This window comes from Sinohyriopsis cumingii, unplaced genomic scaffold, assembly GCF_028554795.1.
Source record: "Sinohyriopsis cumingii isolate HCF-2022 unplaced genomic scaffold, ASM2855479v2 utg000198l, whole genome shotgun sequence".
In the NCBI taxonomy this organism is placed as follows: domain Eukaryota; kingdom Metazoa; phylum Mollusca; class Bivalvia; order Unionida; family Unionidae; genus Sinohyriopsis; species Sinohyriopsis cumingii.
Window position 1 is genome coordinate 3871214 of NW_028315875.1, and position 16106 is coordinate 3887319.

Sequence of the window (16106 nt, forward strand, 5' to 3'; positions counted from 1 at the left end):
ACATTGCCGAAGGCTAGCACTAATCCGTTACGTAAGATTGTTGTGGCTAGAATCGAAGGACCGGACATCGGAGTTGCGAAGTCACAGACAGCCAATTATCACCTAGGTGTCGAAATGTTTCCAAGATCAAAAGAAATTGCCTGAAGAAGTGGGAGTGTCCTAACTTCTTTCCCCTGCAAACAGACAGACAGGTTGAACTGGCCGCTAAGACGATTGGACAGGGGCACAGCGCCACCCAATCAGAATCGAGATGGGGGGGAGACCTTGATTTGGGTAGAATGATATCCCTGCGTTTTCCGGCAAAAGTTAGTTCGCTGAGAGAAATTACCCAGAGAAGAGGTTAGCGTAACTCCGAATAGCCATTCGTTATTGGCGGGAAAATCTTAGAGCGGGAAGGTCTAAGTACAGAAAGCTTCAAAGGTCAGTAGATACTTGTTCAGTCTTTGTGGAATGCAACTGCATTTTAATTGTAGGTCGTATGTATACTTTATTAGTACTAGAATTGTAGTACGAAGAATTACTTTGTTTTGTTAATATGTTTGCATATTTTGAAGAAATGAGTTGATATTTGTAAAGAATTATATAGCTTGCCAGCCGTCGTAAGAGTTAATATTGTAATTTACTATGTGGGTACTTTAATGTAGACTAACACATATGTTCATATGATTATAGATTTTGCCATTGTTGAATATTTGTAATGTACAGACATGCGTCTGATTTTGTCAGATTGTAGTACGATGAAATTAAATATATATGTGTATATACTGACGTGACGCAATGTATTGATGTCTGTATAACAATTTGCTGATACTGTGTTATTACGCCATTGTTTACCCTGCAAGAAGTGTGTGGAAATTTCGATGTGTATGCATGCGTGGCCGAAACAGTGACAGCTATCTGATGGTTAATTGTCGTTATAGTGTGAGGTGAGGTTCGATAAAACATTTGTTAACGCCTTGTGGTTTTTCACAGGAAGCTTTGAGGGACAGACCAGTTAAAGTTTGGTCCCGTTGTCTCAGATAGAGAGACGGAGGAAAGGAGAAGGTGAAGTTGAAGTCTGGGAGCAGAATTGGAGGAGGAGATAATAGAGAGGGAAAGGAGAAGAAAGGAGAAGTTGAAGTCTGGAGCGAAGCTAGAGGAGATAGTAGAGAGGAAACAGAGACAAAGAAGGAGTTAGAGGAACGGAAAGAAGGAAGACTCAGCGGGAAGGAATAGATGAGTAGATGCAAGGACAGGGGGAAAATCGAACTCACACTGTAAATCACGGGATGAATTAGGCTGTCACTTGGTCGAGGGAAAGACGAGTGATTGGAAGTTATCGTTTTTAAATTATCACATTTATTAAATTGTTATTGATTGAATTTCATCTTCGTGTTCTCTATAATTTAACCGTCGGCATTGCTGACTGGGGGCTCAGAGCTGTAAATCTACATCATCACTAATTTAACTTTCTAACTTAACGAGCCAGGGTGGAACTTTCAATTTAATTTAATTTAATTATATTGGGAGAACCCCACCCCAATACGACAGAATGTCACATGGACATACATAACAATTTCACTGCATAACAAGCATTCATACAAATTTTAATGACTGCAACAATAATGAGTTAGCTCTCTTACTGAACCTAATTCAAAAAAATATTTTAAAAATCTCATCATTATTTGTTGAAAATATTAAATTATATTTTGAGCAACATGTTATTAACACTAATTTTATAAAAATAATACAATCATCAAAAGGAATGTGTTGATATCAAATTACAGGAACTCCAAACTACAGTGTATTTTTGTACTTTCAAACAAGCCATATGCAAATGAACAGATACAAAGAATTTACAATGGCCCTTAAATTATTACCGGAAAAAAATTTGTTTGCAATCAATACATTATGCTGATTTTCCCTCATAAAATAGTGAAAATACTATCAAAATTTCAAAGGCACAACTATCAACATCAATGTCAGACAACATGATAGGATATACCACAAATTAATTAGACAGTTCTGTTTAATAAAATTTCTTCAGTTTTTATTTTGTCAAATCTGTATTTAAAAATTTAAGTTCAGAAGAGGTGAAAAATTAGATTTAAAGCACAAGGAATGTAATTTTTGTGCTGGTATTTTTCTCAGTAAAAATTAAGTAATTTTTTTGGGGGGGTTTCAGCAACATTTTAAGTAATCACCTTTTTTTGTATTTTTTTATAGCACTCCATAATAAATGGCTGTTAAACCGTGACTGAAATGCCATTTATTGTTTATATGTGATGCATTTTACCAAATCACCTTTTCTACACAATGAATTCCTACAGTGAATAACTCATATAAGACTGCATATACATATCAATGTGAAAGAACTGAATCATCCATGATGCTTGTATTAAAAATCATATAAAGATGTTCATATCAAATGAAAACATTGGTACTCTGGGCTAAATGTAGAATATAGGAACATCAATTATCTTCTCTGAAACTACAATCGTTCATATACTGACACAATGATTGAAATGGCAATCAAAAACAATAAAAGAATATAATATATTGATGCTAAATAAAAAGAATTAAACAAATTTCAAAGTTGTAAAAGGTCTGAAAAAATAAATCTAAAAACTGCAGACACTTACCAGGAAGTGCTCAAGTTCTGCAAAGTCTGTCCAACTCCTAACCACTGATGAATCCTAGGAAAAGAAATATTGATTCAATTGGTTACTTTTTCCAGAAACTAATAACTGAAGATGAGAGAAACTAGCTAAGCTTGATAAAGCAGGCCTGAACAAGTGCCTGAATCAAAGCGTACATCAGATAGTTGGCCGATACGCTGCAGCTCGTACTAATAGGGAGGAGTTTGCTATTACCCCTATTGATCATCTGGTATTGATTCTACCACACTGGCCAGCACAAATACATTGCAAAACAGAACACACCATGCATACTTGCTCTTAGGGCAAGCACAACCACAAACTGCACAGATCCAGATCTGCTGGTGCGTTAGACACTGGCAGATCTGGATCTGTGCAGTTTGCTAGGAGTAATCAGTAGAACAAATAACATAGACCTGGATCTGCAGGCGCATTACAGAATGGCAGATCAGTATCTTTGTTACTTGCAGTTTGACTCAACTTATAAGCTAGTATAGATGGTATTATCTTCATTATTTCACCCTTTACAATTTATATGCAATTATGAGCAATATAAACCCTGATTCCTTACATCACTAGCAGATTAGGGTCTGTTCTGTCTGCCTGCAACCCTAAGTTGAACAAGATATTCCATTTTTATTCTGCCCATCTTTGAGTTAGCATATGAAACATTTAACACTCAGCTTGATCAATGCGGATGGATGGACATCAGAATGACACTATGATGAACTTCCAACAAGGTGGCTAAAGAAAGGAACGTCACTGGCCCTGATCTGCCAGTCAATTACTGACAGCAAATCTGGGTCTGCACTCTTTACATTCAGGTGCAAAATAAAGAAATAAATGGTAATGGCCTATTCAACTGCAGTACTGAAGCAGAGCAGCCATACAATTAAACGAGACTTGTTATAGCATCCATACAGCAAGAACCATGACCACAAAGTTGATTGTGGAAGTAAAAGAGCGCTTTATAGTGCAGGACATTTCCTCCTATCTTGCATTTCCAACAGTCTGACACCCTGCTTGAATTCCCTGCATTCAAAATCAATATAATTTTCATACAGAATCCTGGACAATTGTTATGCCTATACTGTATTCATCCAAGTAACAAAGGATTACTAAACAACAGTGTCTGTCAACAATAAGAGGTGACATTTATTTCAGAATAAAAAACAATTAATATGAAACTTATAAATAATGTAGCAGCTTATTCACATATATCTTGTTTATTATGTAAATTTACATTATTAGTCAATATTATAAATATTTTAGTAACACATTGATACATGTACTGTCTACTTTGTAAATTGCAATAAATTCATACCTTTTCTTTACTTTTTTCATTAGTTTTGATAACAATATTAATTTCTTGTGATATCAAACACTGAGAAGTTCTTCCTCTGCCAAATACATGTATAATCTATTGTGTGGTGAAAAACTGCATTAAACCTACAAGAATAACGTATTAAACAATACACGGTTCATCTAATAAAATACTTTTGTTAATTATACAACAAATGATGCCTGGCCATTACCTTGTAAGGCTGCTTTGAAAACATTTTTTTCTAAACTGTCCCTCAAAAAAAAGTGACAATGCTAAAATCATCACTGTGAAAGTTAAAAAAAAGGACAATAAGGTAAACCTACATATACCATATACAGCTGCCATTAAAACTGAAGCTGTAAGATCACCTCATTAATATGCATGCACATTGCTCATGATGAGTTAACTATGTCAAGAAACTGGTGCAATCCAATGCAAGACTGCCTCATTAATCTGCATACATGCTGCTCATTATGACTGCTTTTCAATAACTGCTTGACATCAAAAGAAAACATCATGGGATCAAGGCTTTCCAAGTTGTACAGATTAGGCCAATTCACTGTTCAGCATGGTTGGTAGAGCTAACTTCACTGTAATCCATAGCTAGCTCATCTCTACTTTTACCGGTCCACAGTAACAACATGCTGACTAAACTTATTTTGGCCCCTATTCCTACTAATTATTTTTTTACACTCTTTATCTTAACATTAGGGTTTTTATTAAAATTTAAATACTGACCATTTCATTGTCACTATAAAGCCGGTACCACTGAATAAATATATTTATTCCTACTTCCAACTGCATTAATTAGAGTGGGCCTTCTGAGTAGGCTAGGATGTATATAGGTCTATCATGGATGAATCAATGTGATCATTAACACAAATACTTAATCCAAGTTAGTTGAGCATAAAATAAAGTTCACAGTGACCTAGAGCTGAAAAGATGTAGTAGTAACAAAGACACATCCAATTATCAAGTTCATTGCTGGAACATAAAAGACAGCATCCCAATAAATTAACCTTCAACACGAAATTGTAACAAAGTCAATGAAGCATGAAATATATATCACAAAGAACTCATGCAAAATGAATGAACAACTTACATCCACTCACCAAGTTTCATGATTCTAATTTGGACAGTATTCATATAACATACAAAAAAACTTCATATTACTCGTAGGTAAACATGTTTATTGGATCTGAGTTTAGTATATTGGTTTTCCAATTGTAAATTCCTGATCTACCAGATGTTTGTCATGTTTAAATTTTTGTAAAAGATCACACCCTAATTACAACTTTGAATGATTTGGAAATGAACTTTTGACTCTCATTCTAGTCCTCATATTGTGTCTTAGGTTTTTTTATATTTATGGTTGTTTACATCAGAAATGCTCATTCCTCTCTTAAGATCTGTAGTGAAATCATTCTTTCCATTATGTTGCAGTACAAATTTGAGAGGATTTATTTATTTAATTTATTCTTTGGAATTACAAAGTGCTCATTGGCTTTTGGACTAAATAGTTGGGGATTACTGTGAATTCATTTAGAGGCATTCTGCATTATATCAGTGTCATACATCAAGACTGTTAGCAATTCAACACTATTTCAGGCTACTGGTACATCAGCACATTCAAGATTTAAATTCATTTGAAATATCACTAGAATCCATTCCGAATACTCTATACTTTTCGACTTGTGATAAAACTTTAAGGACAATTTCGTATGTAATTCACAATACTGTTAATTCATTTTTAATTTTCTAGGGAAAAAATTTCTTGTTGATATTTACTAAACTTGTTGGTTTTCTTTTACTTAGCTTGGAAAACAAAGTCATAGCATAGATCATGATGAGCCCCTTTTGTTTAAGTGTGGGGTAGAAACAGATGTGTGTTTCATAATTCTAGCATAAAAAGAGCCTAAAAATAAACATCAAACACAAATCTGAATCAAAGTCAGTGAAGCATAAATATTGGCCATAATGACCTACTACTGAAATGAGGAGTAGTGTTCATCAAGACACATCCCCAAGTTTCATGATTCTTAAAAGAATAATAATACATGGTATGCCATAAAACGTTATGCATTCAAACTCTAAATGCAACCCAATTCAGCAAAAAGGTGACCTTTTTGGGCATAGATATAGTGCTTCTAGGGAGATTTACACAGTCATCTAGTTTAATGATTATAGCATGAACAGTAAGACCATCAAATTGAACCAGTGAATGTAAAATATGGATCACAGGGACCTATGATTCTGATTAGGGTGTAGTACTCATAATGATGCATCCATGTGCCAATTTTCATCATTCCATGTAAACAGTATTATACAGAGGATTAAAAACCATTTTAGCCATGATCTAAATGCAAAAGATGCCAGTAAACTGTCGGCCTATTCTGCACATCAGGTAATTCTGCGCAACGATACGTCATTTCTGTAAACATATGATCACGTGCTATTTTGGGTCAAAAATCTATTTTGCATCCAGAAAGAAGAATCATACATTAATTAAGAAAAGTGATATTCATAAAGTGTACAAAAATATCCCACATTCAGACTCGAAATGCACATAAAAATGTGATTTCTAAATGGCAAAGTGAAGACCCACTCCATGACCTTCTTGAACCTGTAACCAAGAAAATTAGATTTACTATGCATCTTTTAGAATCATACAAATAAATATATTATATAATAGATGGAAATGTGTACCTTAAAAAACAAACTATTTTAATCCAAGTTTCCAATTTTGCAAGTTGTCCCACACACACAAAATTATCTGCTACCCAACGTGTCTAGTTGCCAATTTACTATGCATCTTTTAGAATCATACAAATAAATACATTATATAATAGATGGACATGTGTACCTTAAAAAACAAACTATTTTAATCCAAGTTTCCAATTTTGCAAGTTGTCCCACACACACAAAATTATCTGCTACCCAACGTGTCTAGTTGCCACTAGAACATAAATTCTCAACAAATTCCCCAGCGTATAGTCTGTTCCTAAACTTTGTAGTAATGTTTCCCCATCAACAAGACATTGTAAACACATTACATCCTATTCATTGTTGTTTCTCTTCCACGTAATAGCTTATTTTTCATAAAATGTTGAACTTTACTAACTTTTTTACAAGATCGATTTAGTTTGCTTAATATCTCTTGCCATTTATTGGCATTTTTACATTGAATTTTGTAAAACTAGCTATAAACATGACCTAATTACTCGACTGAACTGCTGACATAAACAGTCCAAAGTAATATATTTCCTTTCTATTGCAAGATGGATAAACATTACATCTTTTCAAAGCTATGCGCAGAATAGGCTGACATATCGTGAGTCAGGAAAACAGGGGGGTGGTATCCCCTGTGTCCAAAATTAATATTATTCTGAACAGAATATTATGGTGACAATTGCATCTTTTCAAATGGTAAGCATTACTGTATGTTATTTTTGTCAATCGCTTGAATTTGGTATGCGTTTTGCTTCAATATTGGAAACGAAAACCTTACGTGTGCAAAAATGCCCGACAGCAGTGTACATCACAATTCTTCTAAGGATGTGGTACTAATAGAGCTGATTTGATGATTCTAGAAGCAACAGTGCTTAAGACTGAACCAAGTCAATGCCATGAAATATGAGTCATAGTAATATATTTATGTGGAGAGAGTGTAATCCTCAAGATAATTCCCTGATTTTATTTATATATATATATATATATATATATATATATATATATATATATATATATATATATATATATATATATATATATATATATATATAAATAAAATTCTTGGTATAGCAGTATGTATACAGGGTGCTAAATGCCTATTTCATGATGAGCTATATGAAAAAAATGTCACCTAAGCTAGTAAAATGTGAAATGTAGGTTACCATGACCTTCTTTTCGTAAGAATGTGGAACTCAAGAGATACATACAATCATCTAGCCTGATGATTCTACCAAACGTGCATGAACAAATACATTTAAAACACAAAATATAAGCAAAGTCAGTGAAGCAAGAAATATGGGTCACAGGGACCTATTCTTATGAAGAGGGTGTATCCCCTTCAAAAATTGCATAAACTTTGGTATAATTGTTTGCGTAACCTATATTGGATACTAAAAGGTTCTTTGGTTATGAACTAAACACAAAAACATAACCTAAGCCAGACCTGCCAACCCTAACAAGATCTCAGTAAGTCTGCATTTTAAAAAAAAACAAACAAGTTAAACCAACTTTCAGTAATTTGTACCAAATAGCATGTATTGCTACTGTAAAAGTGGAAAACATGCATTTGAAAAGTTCAGATGAATGATCTGATGCAATGAAGGCAACATTATGTTCAACAAAGAAGTTCAATAAGTACACATAGACCAATATGACCTTCAGTTCAATTTAAGAAATATTTTCCAGAGGGGTCAATGATTTCTTGCTACATCTCTCAAGTTGTTCTTTTTAAATCCAAATTTCATGTGTCAATCATAATCTTCTCTCCAACCAGGAAGAATACTCAAATCAACACATAATGTCCAATAAATATAGCTATGATAATTCTTGCTTTTTCTGTGTTTTTTTCTCAATGATCAAACTATTCCTTTCATACTTCTGTGCTGATTGTTTGAACATTTTAAGAGAACTTGATTGTCCATTCCAAAAGCACATGCTTGACTATGCAGGCATTTTGCATCAAAACATAATCAGATTAAACCATATGAGGTACTCCTGAAAAGCCACTCTGGATACATGACAAGTTTCACTATATCTAATATGAGAACCTCTAACTGATCAAGACCAAAACCAGAAGCCAATATCTGGATTTAACCACCTTATCATGTTCTTTTATTTATTGCTATTATTATATAAGTCTGTAATTTAAGAGCAATTTAAGGAGCAGCTGTATACCAAGATTTTTACGATGACCAGAGTGGCTCCATGTTAAATTAGGACCAAACGAGAGAGAAGTTTTCTGGTGAAAACCCGATGTTAATATGACTTTCCATTCTGAAGGAGTACCTATATATAGATTTTCAAGTCATCCAGTGTGGTGACCATAATGAGCATCAGATTGGCTCCATTTTCAATTATGACCAACTAGACTCCGTAAGAAGTCATTTAATGAAAACCCCAAGTTGATATGACCAAGCATTCATTCAGGAATAGTAGCAATAAAAAGATTCAATATTTTCAAAATTGAAAGCTGAAGCAGCACTAGTTTCATTTTACGTCCCTCTAGACCAGTGGTATCCAACATGTGACCCACATCCCACGGCCATATCATGTGGCCCACAAAATGAATGGCATCACAAGGTGTCATGAAAGATAACAAAGGTGGTGCTGTCCCGGCCATCGAAAATGCCCTCATGCGGCCCTAGAGTGGTTTGAGTTTGAGACCCATGATCTATACCATGAGATTAATGTGTGCATGTAAAGTTTCTTGGCAATCATTCAAGTAGTATAGGAGAAGTAGTAATAACAAACTTGTGCTAATGGACAAACAACAGATAACAGATAACAAGACAGACAATGGATGATAATAGACATATCATCCTATAACCAGTGTAGATAAAATCATTACATGAGCTCTTTTTAAAACATGGTTAACAGTGGTACAGTACTATTTCATCTCAGCAATTTGTACTACACTAAGAAAGATTTTTTAAAATTATATTTTTAATGTTTCAAATCTTGGTTCTGGAAATTTCATTACACATATTTTGTCCAGTATATACTGGTGGTGCTTACCATCTTTAAGTCAGATTATGGCTCTTTTTATTCAAGAATTCATTCATATTTATGTTTTTGTACTTGTGATAGGATATTTTAGATTATTTTGGATTTAATTTAAATACTTAAGTATCTGTTTAATGTTCACTTTGTGTTGTAGAAAAATAAATTACTTGTTGATTAATTTTATTGCAAATTGTTGGTTTTGCATTCTTTCTGTTATATAATTTAAGACCTAGTGACATAATAGGTAATGGCAAGAATCAGATATTCTTTTGGGGGCTTATTACCAAGGTGGTAATCTGGCATTAGAAAATGTTGTAGTATCCACAAGAGCAGATGGATGAAGATGAATTCACTGAATGTTAATGCAGACAAGATTAAAGTATTAATGACTACTACCAAACAAAAGAGAGCAAAGTTGGAAATAAACAATTTAAATCTCAAGTTGAATGAAATCTGCCTAGAAATGGTTACCCATGACAAACTCCTTGGGGTGATGTTTGTCAACAATTTGCAATGGATGAACATATTCACGTCATATGTCATAAAGTCAATTGACGTGAATCTGTGGTTATGTAGCAAGATAAGGCCATATCACAGCTAAATATAAGTTAATGTATTACAAATGCTATATACAGCCATACCTAGACTATTGTACTGTTATATGTATCTAGGGAAACACTTCAGACAAGAATATTTACAAAGTGTTCCACTAGCAAGAAAGAGCTTGCAGACTCATCTTAGATAATGTTGAAAACATCCCAAATGCAATGATTGATATTAAAATGTTAACAGTAAGTCAACAAATATTTTTTAGAAAGCCTAGGCTTATGCATCAAATTTTAAACAATATGGCCCCATAATATCTCAATGAACCACTTCATGCTAGAAAGAAGGCAACACTCCCAATAACCACCTTTCCTTCCCAAAACCAAATAAAGACTCTTTATGAAAAGTTTTCAATATTCAGGATCACTTATCTGGAATGGATTGAAATGGAAATTAGAGAAAGTACAAGTATAAATGCATTTAATTATAATCTAATTCAATGGATGAAATGTGGAACCTGTTCGATTTGACAAATATATTACAACTTAAAGAATAAATTTACTACAGTGTATGCCAGTTGAGATTAGAAATGCTCACTCAGATTTCTTCTTCCAAACCCAATATATCCAGTGGCTTCAGAGAAAATGAAAATGATAATAACTGTATTCCTCTGGGCATCATTAAACATACTGCTCATCGTTTTGTCCAAAATTGCATGTATATTGACTACGTGGGTTCAATATGTATGGGTGAGTATCCATATGGTGAAAGGAAAGAAAGTAAATATACTGTACCTAGTACATGATACTATGTATAGGTATGTATAGGTGTGTATATGTGTGCTTTTGGATCTAAATAAGTTCCTTTGTGTGAGGGCCTCAATATAGATTAATTCTTCAGCTAACTGTATTACACTTTTAAATAAAGTCAACATTATTATTATTATCATCATTATTATTAACCTTCCATTTTGTTGTCTCACTAATTTTGTACTGTATATACCCAATGTACCTAGTTGGAATCTGTTCATTTAGATTTTGTTTCTTATGTCTATATAGAAATTACTTAATTATCAATGCTGTGTGTGTGTATGTGTGTGTGTGTTTGTGTGTGTGTGTGTGTGTGTTTGTGTGTGTGCTGAATGTAAATATGCATATAACGGTGGGCCACAAGGAGGATTAGTTCAATGCAACTAATTGTGTCACCCTCTTGAAATAAAGTTATAATTATTATTACTGTTATTATTATTATTATTATTATTATTGCTTGGCACTCAGCATGAAGAGGTTAGAGTTAGGACTGGTCAGCGTGGTGTCAGGATACTGTGACTGGGAGGGACATCATGCTACATGTTTGTGGCATGATGCCCCAGACCTAGACATCATTATCAACTTCCACACTGCAGACATCATAGCAATATGACTGAAAAATTGTTAAAGTTACATTAAAAATCCAATTCACACACAAATTGTTATTATTATTATTATTAATTATTGTTATTATTATATGCCAAACATTTGATTTACAGCAGCCATATCCGATACCTGAACAGCATCATTGATCCGTAACAAGTCACTCAACAGGACTGTTGCTCAACTGATAACAATACATTTTAATTGATATGACAACCTTTTAGATCTGCTGAATGTTGCAACCATCTGGAAACAATATTGGATGTTAGATCTGTATAATTTTCATTTGAGTTCAACTACATTGTATAAGAGTCTTTTAGTGAAATCACAATGTGACCATATGTTTAAGAGGAACAATGAGATTTTCAAAATGGCCACATTGGATGTCAAATTGGTTAAGTTTTCATTTCAGACCAACAAGACATTATGAGGAGTCTTTTGATAAAAACTCCATATTGATAGTAACCATCCATTTAGTTGTATAAGGGAACTAGCCCAAGAAAATCAAAGTGGTTACAGTGGTGGACAGGTGGACATACTGCATTTGCAAAGGGTGTCAATTTCATTCAGTGCCAACTAGATCTGGAGAGTTTACTGACAATGCTCTCAGTAGTTTAGGAGGAGTAATCATAACAAAACTTGTGGATGAAATGCCATCGTATAGGATCTTCTGAACTGTGTTCAGCTTGAGTGTGTGTGTGTGTGTGATTTGGATTTTTAATGTAGCTTTAACAGTTTTAGTCATATCACTGATGTCTGCACTGTGGCAGTGTATAGTGATGTCTAGCACTGGGACATCATGCTAGAGAGATTTAGCATCACGTCCTACCCAGTCACATTATCCTGACACCAGGCCGACCAGTCCTAATGCTAACCTCTTAATGCTGATCACCAAGCAAGGCATCTTCTAGTACCATTTTTATAAGTTTTTGGTATGATTTGGCCAGGGTTCAAGCCCATGACTTCCCACATCTGAGGTGGATGCTCTAACCACTTTGGCCAATTGAGTTACTTGTCTGTGTTCAGTAGAACTAAAAAATGTCAAGGCCAAAATACTTTTTATTATATTAAATAAATTTTCCTCAAAGCAGTTTTCATGCAGATGTTGTTTCTGATTCTTTTTATTTTAAGTAATCGTGGATATATGCATCATTGGTACAAAAACCTCTATGCTAGATGGATTTCTCTCATCTGGTTTTGGCTTTCAAATTGCTTCGCCCTTCTATTTTAGTAATGTCATCGACTGTGCTTTTTGTTCAAAAGAAGAAAGATGTTAATCAGCCTGCTTAATACTTAAAAGGTCTCTTTGCCAGGATGCTTTCTGCCATATTTGATTAGAATCTCTTCAGTTGCTTTTAGGATGAATTAATTTCTGTAACTTAAGTACTGATGGCTATATTTGCTAGTGGATTGACATCATTTGTACAAATGAAATTACTTAATTTGGCTGATGCTGGTCCATGATTTTTTTCAAAAGATAGCAAATGTTGACAGATGACGGATGAATGATATGTCATGGACACAGGACTATACCATACATACACTCACTTGGAGCACATAGCCATCCAGATAAGCCAAAAGATCTGTAACTTTATCTAAACTATCCTCAGAGCTAAACACTGTAATTTCACATACATTTTTACATCTGTTAAAGCCGATATAAATCAACTCATGCAAGGCCAGTCAATTACTTAACATTAAGTTTCAAAATAGAATGATAGATGGGTCTGTCTGTGTGTCAGTCTGTCTGTCTGTCCCTCTCTCTCTCTCTATCTATCTATCTATCTATCTATCTATCTATCTATCTATCTATCTATCTATATATATATATAATGCCTACCAGTATTACCAATTCATAAATAAACTTTATAATGAGATGTTACATTAACAGTTGCCTTTTTCAGTTTTAAGTCCAAAGCTGCTTAAGCTGATAATTAGATAAAATCTCTTGACAATGTTATTAACACTGTCATGGTACTGCATATTAACAGTGTCATGGTATTATTTATTAACACTGTCATGGTATTATTTATAAACACTGCCATGGTACTGCATATTAACACTGTCATGGTATTATTTATTAACACTGTCATGGTATTATTTATAAACACTGTCATGGTATTGTTTATAAACAATGTCATAACATTGTTTATAAACACTGTCATGGTATTGTTTATAAACACTGTCATGGTATTGTTTATAAACACTGTCATGGTATTGTTTATAAACACTATTATGATATTGTTTATGAACACTGTCATGGTATTGTTTATAAACACTGTCATGGTATTGTTTATAAACACTGTCATGGTACTGCATACAAACACTGTCATGGTATTGTTTATAAACATTGTCATGATATTGTTTATAAACACTGTCATGGTATTGTTTATAAACACTGTCATGGTATTTTTTATAAACACTGTCATGGTACTGCATATAAACACTGTCATGGTATTGTTTATAAACACTGTCATGGTATTGTTTATAAACACTGTCATTATATTGTTTATAAACACTGTCATGGTATTGTTTATAAACACTGTCATTATATTGTTTATAAACACTGTTATGGTATTATTTATAAACACTGTCATGGTATTGTTTATAAACACTGTCATGGTATTGTTTATAAACACTGTCATGATATTGTTTATAAACACTGTCATGGTACTGCATATAAACACTGTCATGGTATTGTTTATAAACACTGTCATGGTATTATTTATAAACACTGTCATGGTATTGTTTATAAACACTGTCATGGTATTGTTTATAATCACTGTCATGGTATTGTTTATAAACACTGTCATGGCACTGTTTATAAACACTGTTATGGTATTGTTTATAAACACTGTCATGGTATTATTTATAAACACTGTCATGGTATTGTTTATAAACACTGTCATGATATTATTTATAAACACTGTCATGGTATTGTTTATAAACACTGTCATTATATTGTTTATAAACACTGTCATGGTATTATTTATAAACACTGTCATGGTATTATTTATAAACACTGTCATGGTATTGTTTATAATCACTGTCATGGTATTGTTTATAAACACTGTCATGGCACTGTTTATAAACACTGTCATGGTACTGTTTATAATTACTGTCATGGTATTATTTATAAACACTGTCATGGTATTATTTATAAACACTGTCATGGTATTGTTTATAAACACTGTCATGGTATTGTTTATAAACACTGTCATGGTACTGCATATAAACAGTGTCATGGTATTGTTTATAAACTGTCATGGTATTGTTTATAAACACTGTCATTGTATTGTTTATAAACACTGATGGTATTCATTTATAAACACTGTCATGGTATTCTTTATAAACACTGTCATGATATTGATTATAAACACTGTCATGGTATTATTTATAAACACTGTCATGATATTGATTATGAACACTGTCATGGTATCATTTATAAACACAGTCATGGTATAGTTTATAAACACTCTCATGGTATTATTTATAAACAATGTCATGTTGTTGTTTTTTTAAACACTGTCATGTTTTTTATACACCTGTCATGATTTTGTTTATAAACACTGTCATGGTATTGTTTATAAACACTTTCATGGTATCAATTATAAACACATTCATGATATTGCTTATAAACACTGTCATGATATTATTTATAAACAATGTCATGTTTTTTTAAATTTATAAACACTGTTATGGTATTGTTTATAATCACTGTCATGGTATTGTTTATAAACACTGTCATGGCACTGTTTATAAACACTGTCATGGTATTGTTTATAAACACTGTCATGGTATTGCTTATAAACACTGTCATGGTATTGTTTCTAAACACTATGATGGCACTGTTTATAAACACTGTCATGGTATTGTTTATAAACACTGTGAAGGTACTGTTTATATACACTGTCATCATATTTTATATAAACACTGGAATGGTATTGTTTAAAAACACAGTTTTTTTATAAACACTGTGATGGTATTGTTTATAAACACTGTGATGGTATTGTTTATAAACACTGCAATGGTATTATTTATAAACACTGTCATGGTATTGTTTATAAACAGTGTCATGGTATTGTAAATAAACACTTATTATTATTATCCATCAAAATTGCTAGTCAGTGAAAACTAGAAAATTTAGAATATTGAGTTTTTCCAGCTTTGGAGACCATAAATTTGGTGTGTGTGTGTGTGTGTGTGTGTATATATATATATATATATATATATATATATATATATATATATATATATATATATATATATATATATATCCTGGTACATGATTTTGTCTCACTGTAGTAATTTTTAATATTGGATTATCTGCAGTTCGATTTCATATGTGCACAGGGTCTATTTCAAGATATTAAAGAATGTAACATTGTATAGGATCTATGATTATTACTGGTTCTGTTTTGATAAAGGGTTTCAAAAATCTTTTTTTTTGATTTA

General features: G+C 32.9%; 1 protein-coding gene across 4 annotated transcripts in view; it reads right to left on the reverse strand.

Annotated features, from left to right (window-relative positions):
• Positions 1 to 16106, reverse strand: part of LOC149774593 (putative complexin-1) — a 294867-nt gene that overhangs the window by 168545 nt on the left and 110216 nt on the right. For all 4 annotated transcript variants that reach the window (XM_089945117.1, XM_089945116.1, XM_089945114.1 and 1 more), the window contains exon 4: positions 2622 to 2675. The gene's annotated coding sequence lies outside the window, so the exon portion shown is untranslated. The remainder of the gene's footprint in view (positions 1 to 2621; positions 2676 to 16106) is intronic.